Consider the following 21,076-nt stretch of genomic DNA (forward strand, 5'->3'; position numbering starts at 1 on the left):
TATCACGGAGATCTCCCCAGAATGAAGGCTATGTCCTTGCTATCAGTCACATCTAGTTACCATATTACATCCTATGCCCCATTACAAAGCTGCAGTAACTTATTACAACAATAGCCAGTTTTTATTATTATAAGCCCTATTTAACCAGAAAGAGCCCCTACAATATAATGACTGCACAGTCAACGTGTCTTTCTCTGATATGAGTATTCAAAGGTCAAAGGTCTCACCATTTATTTGATATTATACATTTGAAACATTTTACTCTACTCTTACTTTTACATTTACTCTACATAGGCTGGTGGCTTTAACACATACATTACGAGTAAGTCTCAGCACACCACATATTGTCAAGTAATTCATGTCAATGATTTGTTATTAGATTGCTGTGAATTGTAATGCTTCCTTCCGCAGACTAAGGTCATGATCTAAATCATTTGCAACATATTTTAATTAATCTGTTATGTTGATATACTGCAATGCACTTGCCAATTAAGATACGTCTACTCTGGGAAGCCGAGTCAGAGCAGATGTCCCCAGTGCTGCCCGCTCAGCTCATCCCTGAGCTTGTGGGTAGTTATATAAACATTATCTATACTAAACACACCACTACAAATAAACTCATAAGAGCCTAGCTTGATGGTATTATATATTAATTGTCTATGGCAAAATTATTAACCTAAATCAGAGATGTCTGTCCTGTTTACTGCACATTATTTATTCTTTCATGTTTTTGTGTTAGTAAAAACAGATGGAACACAGACGTACAGTATCTTTGGAATAAAAGAGTCAAAAGAAATTCAGCTACCAAATGTGTGCTGATCTGTTATGGTTGGATATTACTAGACACAAGAATTGCACTGCCATAAAAGTGTGTAAAGGCAACAAACTAGCTGCTTCACTGTAATTGTTGCCCTTAAAGGGTTATTCCGGGGAATATTGACTTTTCTCCTATCCACAGGATAGTGGAAAAGTAGATGATCACGGGCGCTTTGACCCCTGACCCTCCTGTAGATAGGGGAAAAGTCAATGTTCCCCCGAAATACCCCTTTAGGCGGTGTTCAGACGCTGTAAGAGTCCGGCCAGGTCACAGAACGGCCGGTCTCAGAAAAGATCATCCCAGCCGGCCGCATCAGAACTCCCCATTGCACACAATGGAGCATGCTTCCTGAGCCGCACGCTCCATAGTGTGTGCTGACAGAGTTTTCTGCAGCCGCTATTCTACAGCACAGCTATGGATTCCGGTTGGAGTGTATACTATGTGTATATACTCTGGCTGGGATTCTTTCAGCCTTCAGTACAACATAAGTTCTACATAAGTCATGGTCATTGCGACAACAGCCGTGATTAGTATGGTAGTTACGTTGTGTGAACATAGATTGAAGTTGTAAAACCTATTTGTTCTACCTGTTTATTTTGGGGCAGTTCTTAGGGGCTGTCAGATCTCTGCATTGAACATTTCCCCTAGCGGTCTCCTAATTGGATTCTAGATTCTCCACTTGGGCTGGGGAGACATTCATTGCAGAGTGTTCTGGTCATTTAAAGGGGGCTTTCTAATATTAGTAAAAAACTGACTTTTAGGGGTGTAATATAATAAAATTCAGCATACTCGCCTTGCCATGCAGGATTCCACTCCAGTGTCTGTGTGTACTTCTGGTGACTCAATGTTCCTTCTTTGTTGATGATTTTACAAATTCAGTACATCATCTGGGGAAGTAAACAGAGGCACAAAGCGGACCTGTGCCTAGCACCAGACTTGATAAGAATGCAAGATGAGTATGCTGAATTTTATTATTTTATACCCCTAACAGGCTTTAGCTTGCTTTTTGTCTAAATTGAAGATCCCCTTTAGTTTGAAAGCTTCACTTTGTAAGTACTTGCACTGGCATTGCTCTGGACATCAAAATTAGGTTTTCTTTGTCATGTATCCAGCTGCCCAATACACATAGGTATAATGAATAACTAACGTCTTTTAGTCGTTAAATAATGTTCATGTCCTTCAACATTGTATATTGTATGTACCATCATTCACCATCTTTTTAACAAAATCCAATAGACCTTTAATAATAGCCACATCCAAAACAGTGTTAAAAGCGGCCATCATTCAGCCTAAACTTAAAGTACCAACGGCTACCAAAGTATGTTAAACAATTGCCCTTATTTCCTACTTAATCAGAGTATCAAAAAGAGTGGTTGTTGAAAATCATTGTGTGAACATAGCCTATGAGTTTTTATACATGTTCACAGACTGGAGGACAATAATTGGAACTTTAAAAATAGCCACACCTAATCCATACAATACCATACCATACCCATCATGAGCCCTCTCTGCAGCCCCCGGTCCCCAATTGCTATGTGAAGCCAGGGACCGCAGGTATTAGCCGCCGCGGCCGATCGCCGCAGCCGGCTTATTAACTATTCAAATGCAGCTGTCAAAGCTGAACGCTGCATTTGAATAGTATATGTGCCCCCTGTCCCTGGTGTCTACTGGAGGATCTCCCCCCAGCAATGCGATTGCGGAGGGGAGATCCGTTGTAATGAGCCAGTCGGAGTTCAGCTTCGGAATGACGCTGATCCTGGCTCTGCAATCTATTTTGATGGTCTGCAGCAGACCATTATAATAGAGCAATGATCTGATAAATCATTGCTCTATTATATACACAGCATTGATCTCAATGGGAGATCAGTGCTGTGTATATCTAAGTCCCCAGGGGTAAATGGCGTAAGCACCAAAAAATCCCAAAGTGCAAAATTGCGCATTTTTGGCCGCATCAAATCCAGAAAAATTGTAATAAAAAGTGATCAAAAAGTCACGGTACCGAGAAAGAACACATCATGACGCAAAAAATGACACCTCAAACAGCCCCATAGACCAAAGGATAAAAGCGCTATAAGCCTGGGAATGGAGCGATTTTAAGGAACATATATTTGTTAACAATGGTTTGAATTTTTTACAAGCCATCAAATAAAATAAAAGTTATACATGTTACATATCGTTGTAATTGTAACGACTTGAGGGGAACATATATACCATGTCAGTTTTTCCATAGGACACATGGCGTAAAAACGAAGCCCCCCCCCCCCCAAAGAAAAAGAATTGCGTTTTTTTCAATTTCACCGCGCATGTAATTTTTTTTTTTGGTTTCGCACCATTTTTTATGGAAAAATTCAGCCTGTCATTGCAAAGTACAATTAGTGATGCAAAAATTAGGGCTCATGTGGGTCTGTAGGTGTAAAAATGCAAGTGATATGGCCTTTTAAGCACAAGGAGGAAAAAACAAAAACGCAAAAAGGAAAATTAGCCCGGTCCTTAAGGGGTTAAAAACAGCCATCTCGACCTAAACTTGAATAATGAACCAATGGCTATCTTAAAAAACAGCTGTTACTTGATACTCAAAAGAGCGCTTACTATTTTGAATATCAAATAACGTCCACAGAAAATTGTTGTGTGAATATAATGTTATCACTTGCCTTCTCCAGTTTCCAGTATTTTACTTGGATGGAGTAACACATAGTTAGGGAAGCATGTGGCTAACTGCTCTGTGTTCTGTATTTAGAAGGGGCATAACTAATATAAATAGTCAATAACATTCCAAATCAAACTCCTACTAAAGTATAATAATTTACAGTCATAAAGGGGTTGTCCAGTTTTGGAATACCATTTTTCCATATGCTATTAGGGAACGCTGGGTTCCCTGTAGAAGAACTGTCCCACCCTGTTGAACACACTTTATTGATTTGAATGATCACTATGTAATGTGATATATAAAAAGGGCCCCTTCACACTGAACAAAACAGGTGGAAATTCCAAGCGGAATTCACACCACAGACTCCGCTCGGAATTCCGCCTTCCTTAATGTTTCAATGTGTCTTTGCTGTTCTCTGCTCAAAGAATTTACATGTCAATTCTTTGAGCAAAGAATGGAAGCGTGCTAGACATCACATTTAGATAGGCAGACGTGATTCCAAGCAGAGTTTATGGCCCGAGTTCCGTCTGGAATTCCTGCCTGTTTTGCTCAGTGTGAACTGGCCCTGAGGCTGAAAAAAAGAAACATGTCCATTAAGTCCAGCCAAAAGAGGGGAGAAGATAGATAAAAATAGGGATATGGATGGATAAATTCAATATTTCTACCTTTGTATTTATGTTATTTTGCGCCAAGAAAAGCGCTAATGCTTCATTTCCTCTGTAGAGTGCTACAGGTAGTTTTACAGGCAGGTTTTGTTGCAAATGTCCCCAGTGAAAATCCACAGAATGTTATGCTGTAGATTTGAAATCCTGGCCACAGGTCAATTTCCGTGTGGATTTCTTTCTATGTTTGCTACTGTATTACAAATCTAGATGGAAAAGCAACAGCACATCTGTTACGTGTGAAATGTATAAAAAATATGTATTGTTAATCATTATAAGTGTATGGGAAACATTCAAAACACTTTAAATAGTTAACATAATGCATCATACATTGCGTCTAAAGAATGAAAAACATATTACCTTGATTCTGAATCATATATGCTTTGATCATTGTGTTTTCAGTTTTGCACATATGCTTGAACATACCCTAAGGGTACATTCACACAACTTTTTTTTTCTGACATATTTTTAGGTAGCTGTAATTTTCAGGCAAAAGTACAGCTCTATGTTGAAAATTCTGGGCATACATAATGGTCATGCTTTTTATTTACGACCATATTTTCGCCCAAAAATTGTCCAAAAATACAGCCAAAAAAATGTGTGAATGTAGCATTAAAGTGACACCTAGGCCTTTGTTTTTTAGATGCAAAAAATACTGCTTAGATGTCAAAATCTTTTCAACATGGATTTGGATTTTGCAGTAATTTTAGGTTATAGACTTTTTATAAATTTTTCTGTTATTTAGTTTGCTTCAGAAATCTTTATCAATCAGGAACTATCTACTACTATCTCTAGTCTAGCTCAATAAGTTGAGCCTAGTCATGTATATCCTTTGCAACAGCAAAGGTAATGCATGTATGGGATGGTACTTCCAGACTGAGAGCTTCTGATTGTTAGCAGCTCTTAACTCTAGCTTATAACGTAAACTTTTACCAGGATCACATTTGGTCTAAGTTCACAAAAGGATTTTGCGGCCGGCATTTCTGATGGCCGTCAAAAAGATCATGAATCATGATCATTATAGACGATCATCATTGGCAAATAAAGGATGTCTTTTTGACAACATCTTTTTGTGTGAAGATAGCCTCAACACAATTCTAGCACATGCAGTTGCTTAAGAGTTACTATAGCCCCTATTACACGGGGTCATCAGCTGAAGCAAGTAAGTGTTAACCTGTCAGGTCAGTGCTCCTCGTTCCCCACTCCCCAGCAAGCTGGTAAGTGCAGGTGGAGGGGGGGGAGGCGAACAACATGGACCTGTGGGAGGGCTCTGTGGACAATCTAAAGAGCCCACAGGAGATAGCAGCGGTCTGCTGCCACTGCTCCTATTGAACTGAACGAAGGTAGATCATTGGTATCCTAAACGTTTGTATGTCAACATGTTAAAAGATAACAAAAGACAACGATCAACCAGCACTGTGCATGCCGGCTGATTGCTGTCTTTTATTACACAAATCGATATTTGGCCAAATACAGACGCTAGTCACTTAATAGGTAGTGATGAGTGATGAGTACTAAAATGCTCCGGTGCTCGTTACTCGAGACGAATATCTCCCAATACTCGAGTGCTCGTTTTGAGTAACAAACCCCATTGAAGTCAATTGGAAACTCAAGCATTTTTGCAGGGGACCCAAGTTCGGTAGAGGGAAGGTCGTGTGAAAACCTGTCAACCTCAGAAAATGATTGAAACACCACGGAAATGGACAGGAAACAGCAGAGGCAGCATGTATGCATGCCACAGAGACTGCTTAATCGCACTATTACGCCAAATTCTGGGCAACAGCTGCAGGATACAATCTGTGGTTGGCTGCACCTATACACACTCTGTGACACCCCCTTTACACTAAACAAGCAGTAGTGAACTTAAATATGCCTTGCGTAAGAAATACAGAAATCAGGAAATATAGTAGAGGGCCCACTAGTTTTTAGGGGGCTGTGGGATACAATCTGTTGGTGGCTGCACCTATATACACTCTGTGACACCCCCTTTACACTGTGGAAGGAGTAGTGAACTTAGATATGCCTTGTGTAAGAAATACATAAATCAGAAAATATAGTAGAGGGCCCAATAAAATAGTACTGAGCACTTCTTAGGGGTCTGTATGCCACACCTAATGTCCCCTTTCTGCCAGCAGCCGATCACCACAGTGTTCTGCTGAAATCGTGGTAGCTGCACTGCAAGTCCCAGCCAGCAGTCTGTAGTAATACAATTTAAAAACTATTTGAAGCCCTTACAAGGGCTGTTTGGTTGTTTTGCTAGTATTCCCTGCCTACTGGAACGCTAATTTCCTCCCTAACACTCTCCCTGACCAGCAGCAGCTTTGTCCCTAATCTCTTCCAGCATACATGTGAGCCGAGCCTCGGCGGTCGAGAATTTTATATGGAAGGGTCATCTGATCTGGCCAACCAATTGCTGCTATCGAAAAGTATGGGTCCCACGTGATCGCAGGATGTACCAAAGAGTGTCCTGCATGTTTATTGGCTGAGAAAAAGCACCGAAACTTACAGGAAATGGATGATGAGATTTTCTCGAGTATCGCTAGATGCTCGTCCGAGTAACGAGTACCATCCAGTACCCTAATACTCGATCGAGTACCAAGCTCGGACGAGCATGCTCGCTCATCACTAGTAATAGGGCCTTAAGTTTGGGATAAGTGACATATGTAAACCATGTTGCCATTTACTGGGTAATAAAGATATTTATTAGGACCTGAATTTGTCCCTAATCAATAAAGCCTATAATATTGGCGGGTTCACCTTGATACTTGAGTACAGGTGTATCTTAGTTGACAAGCTAGTCCTGACACCTTTTTATTTCATTGTGAAATGATACTAAAGAGAGAAACAGGTTAGCATTGTAGAATTGACCCCAGCAAGCTGATGTTTTCCTATCATCACTCTCCAGAAGAAGAGGTTAAGTAAGAAGGCGTCCCTCTTTTCATCTGAGAATACATTCAAACTTGTTTTTTAAGAGGAGTGAACAGTAAATTTGAATTCTATTTGGCAGGAGAAAAATATCACTGCTTATTAGTCAGAAGCAATGAAATGGAGACAGCTTTAGGGACTCCATTAAACGTTCTAAGTTTAGTCAGACAATGTCCCTAGGTAAAGTGTTTTGTGCCAGAGAACAGTGCAGTGTGAAATAATTGGACTTGGGAAATCAACTGGGCTTCAGCAGCTTGATAGAGTCTCCTATTAGGTAAAATGGGAAGGAAATAAAAAAAAAATGAAAAACTTTTTTTATGTTAGTATAAAGGCTGCTTTGAAAGAGCGTGTGTTTCTCAGTGGATAGATTTACTGTCAACAACAATTTAAATGCTGCAAAACAATTGCCATAATTAAATTTCATTTTAGCATGAGAGTATTCATAACATGTTCTGTAATCCCTCTTGTGTAATAAGTCTTTGCCTTAGTGCGAAGCTGATGTTGGTCTGTTTAATGCATAAATAAGATGGTGTCAGATGCTTTATATAGCTTATTTACATTTCTTGCGGCATACACTAGATAGATAGATAGATAGATAGATAGATAGGTGCAGTACTCCACGTCCAAACAAAGTGCATCGAATGTAGCCGCACATTTTATCCACTTTGTTTGGAATTAACAAAATCAAGTTTTAGAATTTTTGGAAAAAGAGTGTTGCGATTTTCTTTTAATATTGTAAAGTGAGGTTGGTGTATCAGGACCCAGCTGTCCTACAACTTTTCTTTAGGTCAACAAATAGATTGATTGATTTTGGATACATATTGTCAGAAGCATAATGGAACTAGAGATGAGCAAATCTACAGTAGGAACGAAGCAAATTGCTTCGTTCCTATCTACATTTGGCTCATATGACTGAGGGCTTTGGATTTTGCTCCACTTTGTGCTGCTCCTCCCCGGGTGCTCGAAAAAAAAAAGCTGGTTCCAGTCCTGGGAAACTTCTACCAGCTTCCAAAGACTGGATCAAGCAGGATGAGCAGAATGCAGTTTGGAACAAAAATATCATGTCCAGAGCATCCCTTTTGAAAAACAAACAAACAAAAAAGCAGACAGACCCAGTGTGGGGCAAGGGAACAGACCAAATTAGCGTAGTCAGCAAGCTGGGTTTTTTAATGAGAGAATCAGCACAGTACCAGGAATGGTGCAGCATAGGGAATGAGGAACAGGATCAGGCCAGGCAGCTTTAGATGCAGGTCAGACAGTCCTAGGCAAACAGTACAGAAGGGGTCAGCCAGGAAAGCATAATGCAAGGAACAGGCATGGGTCACGATACACAAAATAACACATTTGGAAATACAGGAACACAATGATCCAACAACGCTCAAGCAAGGAGGAACAGGCAAAGCAAACTTAAAAAGGCAGAAAAAGGTGAGGACATGCTGATCCTTTAAATCTGCTGTAAGCGGAAGTAAGTAGCAAAGACCAGGAGAAGCGAGGACACAGATGAACAGCAGACCTGGGAGCAGGAAGGAGTGCGGCAGAGGGGCAGGCAGAGCTGAGGTGGGGAGCAGGAGTGGGACCCTGACAGTTCAGCCAACAGCAAGCATCAGGTGTCACCCATTGGTGTTACATAAAATACCCTCGACCAGAAAACATTTGTATATTTACCCTTGCGATTTAAAAGGGAAAAAAATGGTTTGGCTTAAATGAGCCAAAGCTGTTTTAGGGGGAATTCCGGTTAAGAAAGTTTTAACCTTGTTCAATCCCCACCCATAAGCTAAGTTTGTGTTTAATAGGATCCTACGACATGAATTGGGCCGTTTGTCTGCAGTACATCCTGACTTGCACCATAAAGCTGATGTAAATTTTTCCTGGTCCACTCTGTCTCAGCATCTCTGTCCTCCTCCTCCTTTCTGAGACAGAGATCACGTTATCTCTGTCTCTTCTGTTGCAGAGCAGGCTGTAACACCTCATCTATAACCTGGCCCACCACTGACATCACAACCAATCACCAAGAGCAGGAAAAGGACACACTGTTGTTTCATCTCTCTCTCTCTTTTTCTCTAATTCATCTTTGTGGATGAATAGATATATAGATAGACAGAAAGATAAATAAATAATGTGTTTACTGTGCAAAGCCAAAGCAGATAGAAACATGAGCAGATACCCAGCAGATGTTGCCGAGGTTCAATTCATGCTGGAAGATGTAGTTTTCCAACTGGGTGCCATGATGTAAAACTGGAATCATTTGTAAAAGTTCAAAGCTGGGGCTAGGAGCACCATAGACAAGTGGGAAAGGTGTCAAACAATCCGTGGAAATCTGTGTTTTTTGTGCATTTTATTTTTTTATGGAATCGCTGGAGTTCCCACTTAAACACAATGGGGGACATTTACTAAAGAGTCTAATATGTGCAACTTTTCTAATGGGGATTGGTGTGTATTTTGTTTCAATAGCTTTTGACTGATTTATTAAAATGTAGCACTGCCATAGTAAATGTATCTAATTAAAAAGGCGCAAATATAAAAAAATTGCGCAGTTTTATTCACCTGGTACTGACCAGACTTAAGCCTGCGCCTGTTTATGCAACTTTTTAAAAAGTCGCAAATGATAAATTGGACGCTAATCCCGGATTATGCGAACTTTTAGGTGAATACTTAAAAACGGCAGATTAAAAAAAAGTTGCATCTAAAAAATATTAACCTGTCGAATACTGGTTCATAAATAGAACTTAGACCAAAAATGGGTGAAAAATCCAATTATTCACTGAAAATTAGGCGCAAAGCCCTTGACAAATGTCCCCCATTGTCTAAAAATTAAACATTTAAGTAAATTTCCCCAAGTGTGTGAAACCAGCTTAACAAGCAACCTGATAAAGGCAACTGGATGAGGTGTTCATTGACTTCTATGGCAGTCTAAGCATGCTTTGTGATTTGTGCAGAGGTCACTTTGTAGAGGGATGAAGGAGGTGAGCTGTTACAATCACACATTTTCAGTAGTGGATTCTGTCTCTATGTTTATAATAGAAGAATTACTTTTTATTGTACTTTTTCTTGTGATGATAAGAGCTCTCTACAGAACAGGGTTTGAAAGACTACTGTGAGACTCAATGACCAGAGTGAAAATTATTTATTTTTTAATATAGTGACATGAAAAACTAATATATATATATATATATACACACACCGATTATTCTAAAATCTTTGGCAGTTCTATAGCCCCTAGAGCAGCAATCCACTCACCTGCTCCCATCCTTTTTATGAATGTTCAGGTGGCTCCTGTAGTAACATAACTCCAGCCTCTCATCACTGCAGAGCGCCTCCTGAATATTCAATAAGAGACAGAGAGTGTGTTGATCAGTGCACTGTAGGTTGGAGTATTGCTCAAAGTAAACCACCTAATTAGCATTTTAATAAAAAGCTAAATTTTGGGGAAAAGACACTGCAGATTAAATAAAGAAAATTACCTTCTTTATCAGCACTCCGACCCTACAGAAAGATAAAAAGAGGTTAGCTTCTTCTAACCTGCTGTTAGTTTCTCTTTAAACACTACTGTAGGTCCTTTTTGACAACACAGTTCCTTCACAGCAACCTAATGTAATATCCTTATTGCCTTGTTCCATTTAGTTATGGGAGCAAGTTGAAAAAAATATAAATTACTTAAAAATTTTTAATCTCCCATTGACTTACCTGCATGATGTTTTACAAAAGTCGACTCCTTCAAGTTTAACACAATTCATCCTGCTGTCAGGTCACCAAGTCATTTTAAAATTCTGTTCAGCAGTAGGGACCTGAAGCTAAATGAAGCATTTTTTGCATAATAACTTTATATTAGGTAATTACTATTTATACAGTGCCATAGCAAATTACCTAAAGAACTCTAAAGGTCACACACTTCTTTAAGAACTATAAAAAAAAATAGATGTAAAAGGCTGAAAGTCTAAAAATTTAAAGTGAAAGACATTCTAATCTGAAGCCATTTTAAGGACTATGTCAAGATATGAGATATTTTCAGAATTTATATATTTTTTTATAATAATAATAATAATTTGACTATGCATTGGGACAGGGCTACACATCATTGCTTATTTTTCTTTGATAACTTCTCCTACTAGCCAACTCTTGCTGTAGGTTCTCCACGTATAGTAAATGTATGATCATTGTGTTGGGGGTTCTAATTTAGAAGACATTGCCTTAAAGGGTTTATCCAAGGCTACAAAAATATGGCCACTTTTGCTTTACTCTTGTCTCCTGACAAAAGTGGCAATGTTTTTGTAGCGCTGGATAACCCCTTTAATTTTGTGAACACTTGTCCCCAGCGCTGTAGAGGACTGTGACATTTATTTTGCTGGTCTTTGGGTACACTAAAAACATTTATTTTTTTGCAACAGATGTCTTCGTGGTGTTATGTTATAATAATACTTGGTATGTTATTCTGTGCCAAACAGCCTTATAAAACATGTCATATTTTCACTGCTGCATATATTTTAAGTTTATAACGTTAATAACTATATTTACACCTTTTCACGATCTACGATCATCACCTATCGGGAAGAAGTCATTCTATTCTTCTAACTAAATCTGCTTCCCATACAGAGAAAAATAATGAATCTCTACTGCACCAGTCAAAATAAGATCTGTGACAGAGGCATAGAGACTAGAATAAATTAGCTAGACATCTTTCTTTCTTTGTGTAAATTGAAGCCTATTTCACCCAACAGAGTCTGAGTGACATTTTTTGGGAAAAAAAAAAAAAAGTATGAAATCCATAGTTTCTTTCTGCCAGCTTTTACCATATATGCGATAATATTTTCATCATTAAATTTCAGAACATTGAGATGTTATGGTACAGCAGAATTTTCTTTGTCATTTCGCCTTCTGTCTCCCAGTGGAGATTTGTCTAGGAGTTGGTTTATCACATACGAGGAAGGAGGATAAAGTGTAACATTTGAAGACTTCTCTCAGTTGGTTTGTCTAAAGGGACAGTTCTTGCGGTTTCTTGTACTTTCCCATTGTACACATCATTTCCTGGCAATTGCAGAATTTATTCCCAAGCCAAACCCTTTTTGACAGGTTTGTTATCTGTTCACCCGGACAGCAAGCCCCTGAGAATGAAAACTTAGCTGTTTGGAGGGAAAGGGAGAAAAAAAAAACTGTAGAACTGGGAAATAGGGCAAATAAATGTCAAACAAGCTGCCAAAGATGGATATTATAGCTGCCGAGGACCTTGGAGAATATTATGTGTCCTTTGTGTCTATTTTACAGCATGTGTTTCATGTAAGGAAGCTCGCCTCTACCAAGCATTGTATCGATTTAGTTCAAGGCAGGAAGCCGACTATTTTATTCTTTCTGCAGGGGGATTTTTTTTTCTTTTGTTTCAGAATGTACTATACAGTAGGAATCGCCACAGTCACCAAATTTAACTCTTTGTGAATGGTGATAGTTTTTATTTTTATCATGTTTTGCTCTTGTTTAAGGCAAATTTTCATGTATTTGTTCTTGCTTTCCATGGGTGATTTGTAAAAATCCATTACAACTTATGCTATGTTCCCACTAGGTAAAAATAAGGGCAAATAACAGCTGTTTTTTTTCTGTCACTATTTTTACCCAGTGGGAAGATAGCCTTATAATACAACTAAACAAATTAACAGATTTTACATCTTCCTTGTCCTTGCATTAATTTCTTCATTCCTTACAGGGTAACTATTATTAAGCTTGTGTGGCATGATACTCTTTCAAAACTCCTGCAGGTATGTAAGTCTGCTCGTAAATAGAGAGTGGTCTGCAAAACTGCTGGAATTGCTATAGCCTTGCAGTGTGAGTGTATTCATTTGTGAAGTAGATTTGAGAGGTGTGTGTTAGAAACCCCGTAAATTCACAACATATTATGGGATTTTTTAAAACTCTTTAGGTGTTTTGCAACAATTTGAGCAAATTGGAGGTGAAATTTAAGAATTTCTACATTTTTGCAAATTAAACATTTTTTTGCAAATTGATACATTTTTTCTGTAAGACAGCAGGTATTAACAACAACAAAAAGTATTTATTAGCCAGAATCCATACTTATTAGAAATATCCCACGTGTGGCCCTGATGTGCTGCTTGGCACGCAAATAGGCCTTAGAAATAAAGGGCTACCCTGTGGATATTGAGGTCGACTCTTAACATATACCCCCATCACCCCAAATAGACCCTAATTTTTGAAGCTTTATTTCCCATTTTTAAGGAGGGGGGGGGGGGTGTTGTAGTGAGCTTTTGATTCCAACAGATGCTTCAGAGTGTGTTAGTTGCATCATGTAAATCACTACAATTCTTGTCAGCTGCGGTGGGAGCATGGCTGTGATGGACAACTGGCTCCAATGGTGATTCTATGTGCTCAGTATAGAATCACTGTTATGCAGACATCTCATGACATATCAGTTTGTGATGGTGCGCCATAGGCCTAAAAAATTGGCGTACAAATTCTGCTATTGTAGGCTGTTTTGGTGTGTTACATTTCCCTACTGTATTATTTACCTGGTCATTGTTGATGGTAAATTCCTAGACAATTCTCACAGTTGCTAGTAAGAACAACGATCTTAAGAAAAAAATAAAAAAAACAAGTAAAGGAAGACATAAAATAATATTTTTATGCGAGGTCAAGTTAGATAGCATCATTTAACCTTGGCCACAATCTAAATCCAAAATGGAGCAGAATTTATCCTTAAATGAGGAATATATCTTAAAAAATCAAAATAGGTAAAGAAAGAGAAAAATAAATTGCTTCCCACAAGTAAAGTATTAGGGCAATGTCCTTGAATAGTATTAGTGTCAAAACTGGTTGCTTTTGAATACCGTTAAATATAATTGTGCTATTATAAATAATTGTAATTCTGAACATACATTAATTTTCATTTGCAACAAAAGTAAGGCCTATAGGATTATCATTAGTGACCTTTTATAGACCCTGTCTGGAGTTTCTAGATATGGTACCTCTTTGTCTCTTTCCTTAGATGAGAAGTTGGAGAGACTACAAATGTAATTTCCCGAATTGAATCCCAGGAGATAGGTTATTATTATGTCTGTTTTAGAATCCTCCCAACGGATGTTGAACATTTATAAAGTTTATGGTTATGCCTGAAACCGTATACATTCTAGGCATTCTCCATTACTTATATTACAGATTTATGTTTTACAATAAATCTTGGTGCCTGGTGGAAAATGTTAAAGGTAATTGATCCCCTTCATACTGAACTATTATTACCTTTTTCTGCACTATAAGTACTTTTGTCGCTTTCAAGGATAATGATGTTGTTGCCTAGAAAAGGAGTACTAGTGGTGATATAATAGACAACGCACGATAGCTTTTAAAGGGAACTAGGTACATTTAGAGTGGAATCATTCTTCCTAAAGAAAAGCATCATATCAAATGTACCCATACAGAGAAGTGGAGCTATAGAGGATGCAGCGGTGGCAGTGTCCCCTAGGTTCTGGTGCTAGAGGCGGCTCTGACACATGAAAAGACTTTAGGATTAGTATAAATTGCAAATGGTAAATGTGCTGTGGGTGCCAGTTGTAGATTCTGCACTAGGGCCCAAGAGGGACATTTATTAAGACTGGCATACATGTATGCCAGTCTTAGATAGAACCCCACCACCATGTACCCCGCAGGATTTACTAACTGGCGCACATCTGGTGGGGCCTGCAATTGGTGCAGGAATTGTACAAAAATGTACACCTGCTTTGGAGCAGGTGTCAATATTTGCCTGCTTTACACCTGTTTCCAGGTGTAAAATTTTATAAATGGGGCATGAGAGGAGACTGCGCCTCCTCCCCGTCTTGCCGCTCCGCCTACAGCAGGCATACACCATGGGGATGGCCACAATCTCTGTTGTCCGTCTACATATTTTATTTTATACAATACCATGTTCAAATTTCCTACTAAAACCAGATGCACCAGGTTTTTGTGCATACCTTTTTTTATCCCCATAGTTCAGAGATATATAGTTAAGAGATATTTTTGTATTTAAGTTTTTGTTAATATGTAAATAAGGCAGACAATCCCAGGCTTTCCCAGCATAATAAAAGCCCAGATAGGTCCAAGCCCTTGTCTTCTTCAGGCCCATGCACACAGGACAATTAACAGCTGGCAGGAACGCTCATTGTTCATAATTTTAAGATGTAAAAGTGATCTAGTGATCAACAAAAAATGTTTATTTATCGACTAATTACATCTTTTGTGCTGGCATTAAAACTATCAATAGAGGGCTAAATATCTTCTCATGTAAATGAGCATGTGTGGCCAACTATGATGAATTTAATGGGCCCTGTAGTGATCATTTGTGCTGCCAAGCTTAAAATTTGATAGCGTGTGGTAAAGGCTCTGCAAATGAACACTGATCTCACTGATCGGCACTAGTCTGTGGGCTCAGGTCAAGATGTTTGAAAGGGTTCTCATTCAGCCATTCTGTACCCACACCTTTTTCTAATCTTGAAGTGAAAACTGTATTTTTCAACAGGACGCCAACACTTGGTACAAATCAGACCTAAGCTAATTCTATTTAAAAACATGATTTAAATGTACATTGCTTTGGTTTCTTACATGGACAGACCAGCTCTTGTGGTGTGGTCCTTTTTTTGAACCAGTGCCCAGTTCCTGCATATGACGCTGGTCTATTCCTGGTCATCGGCCTGGAACAAAGCACTTGAGGTGGGTCGCCAGCCCTCAGTGTGATGATCTCCCCTCTGTGTCGTGGCTCCATTGATTCTCATGGAGCCGTGTCACAGAGGGGAGGGGGTTGCGGGTGGACCCGCTTCCAGTGCTTCGTGCCGGGCGGGTGCTCAGGAATAGACCGGGCAGCAGTTAAAAAAAAAGGACCGCTCCACCAGCATCCCTGCACTGGCGCCAGTCTGTTCATGAAAAAAAAAAAAGAGATATACAGTGCCTAGTGGTACATTTGCTCTAAAGCAGACCAGTCAGTAGACTTTAGTGTACTTAGGCCATGGCTTCTGACTCTGAAACCATGCATTCCTTTGCTTTGACCATTAACCCTCCCCAGCATTGAGATAACATGCTTTTATTGGTATGCAAATTAGCTCTAAAACCAAGGGGGTGTTCCTCTGGGCTGCAAAAGCTCAGCAATGTTCATCCCATTCACCTGTTAGCAACACCTCTTGGAGGTTAAAAGCTGCCTGAAAGGCATTGCTAATTTTACCACAGCATCAAAATATATCTGTATCAAAATGGTGGCTCAGTGTTCATTCTTATTGTGCAACATTGGAGTCTTTTTGGAGCGTTTTCTTTGTTTTTGCATAGACCTGTTTGCACTCAAACATCCCTATTGGTTTTCTATTGTTTTCACCCAATTAGCTATACATGTAAGGGTAAAGTGTACCACTGAGAAAACTACCCGCTGCTGTTGAGAGTATTATACGCCATGCAACAATTTGCTTCCTTCCATTTACTTTTACAATATGGGACTGTAATAACTTTACAGTTTGTAATCATGTGTGTATCACTATTAAAAGCAAAATGCGGCTCTGAATAGCATAAATGTATTTCGATGTCTATAACAGAACCTACAGTCAATACTGACAAATTAAGAATGATTGGACTAACTACTGCAGATGGTCTGCGTTTAAACTCCACATAGAAATGGCGACCCCATTCAACATGCAATTCATTTCTATATTTTAACTGTAAAATAAGATGTACTTAGTGCAGATTCCTGCAATATTATGAAGTGTGTTCAATGGGCAAATAACAGCATTAAAATAAATAATATGGGTAAATCAATGAAACCATAAAACTCATTATGATCTCGGATTGACGGCTTTAGGCAGCTCATTATAAGAAAGGTAAATCAGTCACAGCTCTTCAATAACACGTTACTTATCCCATTGTGATTAGACAGTCGGTTTTAAGTAGCACAAAATCATTACATATTTAGTACAAAAGGTCAGATTGATAAATCAGCAAAGTAGATAATACTTTCAAATTTTCTGCCTCACAATCAGCACTTTGTTACCTATTCTAAAATACCTAATGACTGTCAACGCTATTGTCTTACAAAGCCATGTCCCTTTGTTAGATCTTAAGATTTTAGATTGCAGAATTCACTGTACAATGCGCCAATCATAGTCTCAGTGTCATTACAATATCATTGTATTGGCACGGCTAACAATGATTTTGATTGAGAAAGAGCTACTTGTCTAATTTTCTTTGTGTGAAATGAAAAAAAAAAACTTTTTAGAGAGATGAAATAATAACTTTGCATCTTGTAAGGAATGTCTCCATATTTATCAAATATAAAATGTGCCGCTATCTTCATGCTGTTAAATTTTTATGCTCTGCTAACATTTTAACAGCACTCATCCCACAGATGCCGAAATTTCTGTCACCCCTCCCTAATGTTAACAGATTTGTTTTTCACTCAATTATACTTGTGATCATGAGAATCTTAAATAGCACTTTTACTCCTTCTGTAGAGACTCGCACTCTGTTATGTGTAAAATCTCAAGAATAATTTACCAAATGCTTGGTACATCTCAGTCTGTCAATGACCCATTTTATTTAACCCATCAGACGTAAGAAACTTCAGAATTAATGTGATGATGATCAACATGGAGTTTTCCCTCAATAAATCTTCTGGGTATTATTTCTGTGGAGATTATTGTGCATGTAATTCCCTGGAGTCCAGCAGTTGCTTATACACCAACATTGGGATCACACAAAAAAAAAAAAAACACTCTGATAACATACGTGTAGGGTAGCTCTGCCCAAGTATAACTATTCACAGAATCATTAGCTAAAACTTAACATTGACCAAGTGTACCTGTCATTATAAACAAAAACTTTTGACATTGTTCAGCTGAGTGGTGTGGCCCATATCAATTGTGAGAACGAGTCGGGAGAAGCTTGTTGTCCCTCTCCCAATTCTGTGTTATGTGATGTGGTACTAATGTAAGTCTATGGAGCCCAACTCTTTTCATTGACACAGAGCGGGGAACAGACTGCACGGCAGCACTGTCCTCTCCCTACTCGTCCACACAATCGGTATGGGTCTGAACAGGTCTTATGCCTGGATCAATCAAAACTTTTAACATCAAAGGAGAGAACTCAGCAGCATCCAAAATATCTTCACAAGCTTTATTGCATATCCTGGTAAAAGCAACGTTTCAACCACACTCGGTCTTTGTCAAGCTTTAGGTATGCTTGGCAAAGACAAATGTGATGACTGGTAAACTTTAATGATATGTAATGAAAGCAAGATAATCTCCCAAAAACAATTTTCACAAAATCATTACCAATACTTGACCAATCAACTGGTTTACCAACATGTTACTACCACATTACTGGTTTATACCATCATGGCCAATACCTCATATAGTTCAGTAACAACACCACTAGTTGATATGTAACAACTATCTCTTATATTATCATATATAATATAACAGTTGTATTATATTAACAACTGTTTTAGGGGCATGCTACTGTATAAGAGTAAATTTGGGAGGGCTGGCTACTACATGAGACTATTGGGAGGGCTGGCTACTATATGAGACTTTTGGGGAGGGCTGGCTACTATATTAGAGACTATAGGGAGGACTGGCTACTATATAGGAGACTATGGGGAGGCCTGGCTACTATATAAGAGACTACGAGGGAGGGCTGGCTACTATATAAGATACTATGGGAGAGGGCTGCCTACTATATAATAGACTATGGGGGAGGGCTGCCTACTATATAAGACACTATGGGGGAGGGCTGCCTACTATATAAGAGACTATGGGGGAGAGCTGGCTGTTATATAACAGACTATAGGGAAGTGCTGGCTCAGCTGTGCACCATTTACTACACCCCATGGGCTGATGATGTCAGTATTTTGTGTGCTGAACCTGCTGCCTTCAAACACATCCTGTTATATATCAACAGGCATCATTGTGCAAACATCGCCCATTATTTTTTAAATAACAGACATTTTGTGCCTAATGTCTTCCATTGATATGAAAGAGGAACGTTATTTTTACATAGTGTTAAGCTATTCTAAGGCTAATTTCACACAGTGTTCTATTTTTTGAATGGACACTGATTCTGATTAAATCAGCTTCCGTTGTTTTCTGCAGGGACGGCACTGCGGCCGGCAGCCATACTTTACATAGGAGTGAATGGTTAACTGATTTGTGGGCACACCCAACGGTGCCCACAAGTGATTTTTTATTTTTATTTAAATAGTGTTCCTGCAGTCGATACATAGATTATCAGGTGCAAAGTGTAAATTACGCAATTGCATACTATTTGGTCTAGAGCAGTGTTTCTCAACTCCGGTCCTCAAGACCCACCAACACATTATGTTTTGAGGATATCTCATACAAAGAACACCTGTGATAATTTCTGATGCAATGAGTATAATTATATCACCTGTAAAATACTATGGAGATCCTCAAAACCTGACCTGTTGGTGGGTCTTGAAGACTGGAGTTGAGAAACACTGGTCTATACTTACGCACAGACATACAGATAGTCAAGTGAAAAGCATAAATTGTGCTGTGGCATACATCGCATGATAAACGTTCAAACATTTGAGTATATTACAAAATTATAATTATTACCATTCTGATCAATAAACAAATTGTTCATGATTTGCGAACACTAACAATTAGTGTCATGTTTGTACGAACATACGAACATTAACGAACATCTTTTCTCACCACTAGTCCTAATCCAAATTTGAATAAAAGGTGTCTGTAAACTGATGGGTAAATTGCCAACTACCAAAATAGTCAATTAAGAATCTTATTACAAGATTTTTGTGATAGAAAATGTTTATGTCAAAATGGATAAATTTTAGAAGTGAAACGTTTATGTTAGAAATGTGACTTTGCGCTCCTCAGTCCGTGCCGGGCGGCCGAGGAAGCGCTGAATTTCTGTCTGTGTTTGCACTGAATGAACTGTGTTTTACTTTCCAGCCACACCTACCTTGCCTGTCAGACTTCTGGCAGTGCAGGGGTTACTGCACTGCTAGATCTGTTCAGCTGAGCTTGGTGCTGGGATCAGGGCTGGTCCAATCAGCTGCTGGACCTAGTCTCTGATCCAGGATAAAAAGCAGTCAGATCCCTCAGTTCCCTGCTGGCTATTAGTTGTTACTAGTCCCAGCTCCCCTGCTCCTTTCCCAGCGTGCCCTGTCCTAATCCCCTTGCTATTGCTCTACCCGTATTCTGACCTCTTGCCTGACATTTGACTATCCGCTCTCCTTCTGATTTTGTACTGCGTTGTCTGTTTGGTTTTGACCCTTTTGACTATCCTCTATTGTGTTTTGTTTGTCTGTCTACGTTTTGTGTATTCACCTACGCAGTGTAGGGACCGACTCCGTGGTTGTCCGCGACCGTTTAGGGTCGACCGAGGCAAGTAGGCAGGTGACAGTGGGTGGGTTCAGATCTAGGGTCACTGTCTCTTGTCTTGTCTACGCCTGCCAGTCCTGACAGTTTATTGGCTTACCAGAAAAACCATTGTTGCAAGATTTTTTAGAGCACATAAAAATTAGGCTTTGTGTACCACAGTCCCATATTGTTTCATACAGCTGTACAATTCTCCTTATTAGATAGGTGGTCATCCCCCCAAAAAGAGGCCAGTATACATAACATACAGGGGAAAAGGAAACTGGTCACCGAAAATCTAATCTTGATAAATAGTAGTCTTCTGAAAAAGTCAACACTTCAAAGATATGTACACTTGAAAAGAGGTCTTCTAAACTCGAAAACCCTTTAAGGCTATGTTCACACAACATCAAAAATACAGAAAAGGCGGTCGGTTTTGATATTTGAAATAACGTCTGTTTTTGCAGCGATTTAATTGACTGCAATGGCAATGCATTGAAGTCAATGGCAGACGTCTAATGCACACAATGCATTTAATAACATGCATTTTTACCGCGGACATCAAAGTAATGAACATGATCATTATTTGTGGACGTCTTTTGCAAACAGCGGACGTTTTTTATTAGTTGTTCACACACAGTTTTTCTTTTTCCACCGTTTTTTCTCCATTTTTACT

At 39.0% G+C, this 21,076-nt stretch overlaps 1 protein-coding gene across 4 annotated transcripts in view; it reads left to right on the plus strand.

The window, feature by feature from the left end:
* The window catches only part of AUTS2 (activator of transcription and developmental regulator AUTS2), a 1,036,368-nt gene that overhangs the window by 483,966 nt on the left and 531,326 nt on the right, over nt 1–21,076 (plus strand). The window lies entirely within an intron of this gene.

Source organism: Dendropsophus ebraccatus, chromosome 5, assembly GCF_027789765.1.
Source record: "Dendropsophus ebraccatus isolate aDenEbr1 chromosome 5, aDenEbr1.pat, whole genome shotgun sequence".
Taxonomy (NCBI): Eukaryota; Metazoa; Chordata; class Amphibia; order Anura; family Hylidae; genus Dendropsophus; species Dendropsophus ebraccatus.